Here is a 1951-nt window from a genome sequence, read left to right as displayed (position 1 = left end):
GTTGCTTTTTTTTTTTTTTTCAATTTCCACCCTCCGTCTGATTTTTTCTTAGTATGTATTTATTGAAAATGATGTCATGTGTCTTGTAGGTCTCCCACATTTGGAATGTATTCCTGGAAGCCATTAACATGTTCTTCTGTCCTCTAATTATTTGTTGGTTAGTGTTTATTCTAATTCAGGGTTGATATTTTTTTAATGACAAAGTATTCCATGTATCTATCATGAGGCACATAATTTCTCATTGTCTCTTTTTGTGAAGTTTAAAGTCGTTGATGACTATTACTCAGCTTTTTTATTACAACTGAAATAGTTCAATAGAAGGCAAATAAGTGGGCAAAAGGTCCAGACTGTGGGATCCTCTGGAGTTCTCCTTTGATGATTACGGTATTACATTCTATGCTTTTTAGGTCCTTGGAGTTAGGAGATGAGATCTACTCCCATCTCTGCCACCAACTAGCTGAGCACACTCTTTTCATCAACTAAGGACCTCAGTTTATTCATCTATAGAGTGAGGAAGAAACTAATAATCCATCTAAGATTTCTATTCTAACATTCTTTGACTAAACACTTAAGTAGAGGACTTAATCTCTACCAAACATGATTGGGGTGTGTTGAAAAGGATATGCTAACATTATGTTATTCCCATCTCATTCCAAGAATGTTAATTTAAAAGTGAAAGTTTGTACATCATTAAATCCAGACATGTATGTAATAAAATGTGTTAAAAACTATTGTGAGAGCAGGGAGATGAAGCCAAAAGGCTTGGTTTCTGGACTCTGGTTCTGGCTCTGCTTGCTGTCAGCTAATCACATTCCCTGCCGGGTCCTGTCCACAGAGTAAAAGATCACATAGTGGCCTCTAAAGGCTTGTAAGCTTTATCATTTTCTGCCTTTTCTTGATTTTATATCTTCAGCTTAACTTGTTGTATCTGCATTTGATTATGTCTTAGCCACTGCCCTAGATGTCGTTTTATATGGCAAAGTCAGCTTGGGCATAGAAAACTGGAAGAAAATACACCAAAATATTGTCAAGTTGTAGAAAGCTTATTATTCATTTAACAAACGTATGTCTAGGCTGGGTGCAGTGGCTCACACCTGTAACCTCAGCACCCTGGGAGTCTGAGGCAGGTAGATTGCCTGAGCTGCAGGTTCTAGACCAGCCTGAACCAGAACAAGACCTCGTCTCTAAAAATAGCTAGGCGTTTTGGCGGGCTATTTTGGAAGGCTGAGGCAAGAGAACCGCGGGAGCCCAAGACTTTGAGGTTGCTGTGAGCTGTGAGGCCACCCCACTCTACGGAGGGCAACAAAGTGAGACACTTGTGGCTAAAAACAAACAAACAACAACAACAACAACAACAACAACAAAACCACCTTATGTCTATCCTCCTTATTCTCCAAACATATTTTTACAATTTTTTAAAAGTCATTCATTCTCAAAGGACTTAATGGAGTATTTTTATTATAACATGCCCTAACAAAGTGGGCATGGAATCACTAAACTTTAGGTAGATTTCCTTCTCTTCCTATGATCCATTAGGCAGTATCCTGCTTCCTGCTGCTTTCCATCAGAATCTGCCATCAGCTCTCTGCGGTCCCTGAAGCCTTCAGCAAGCTTTCCGGCAGCCTTGTAGGTCTCCTCCGAGGCTGCGGGACATCTCTCTCAGACAGCTTGGTGACAAGCACCGAGGCGGCCGCGGAGGTGGCCCTGGCATCCTGTGCTGGAGTGGCTGCCGCGGAGATGCTGGGGGCCGGGCGGGCTCCTCACCCCTAATCAGACAGCCTTCGGGACAGCAGGGCCGCCACCTCCACCCAGGAAGAGTTGCTTCCGTGGACTATAGTTTACGACCTTGTAACTCCAAGATCTGCTCTTTTCCTTATCCGACATTTGTGGCGGTGAATGTCTGCACCTCACAAACCAAACAATTTTGCGTCAGTTTTTTCAATCTAGCAGA

The sequence above is a fragment of the Otolemur garnettii genome, unplaced genomic scaffold (genome assembly GCF_000181295.1).
Source record: "Otolemur garnettii isolate 467f Iridium unplaced genomic scaffold, OtoGar3 scaffold00059, whole genome shotgun sequence".
NCBI classification, from domain to species: domain Eukaryota; kingdom Metazoa; phylum Chordata; class Mammalia; order Primates; family Galagidae; genus Otolemur; species Otolemur garnettii.
Note: the sequence above shows the minus strand (reverse complement) of the source record.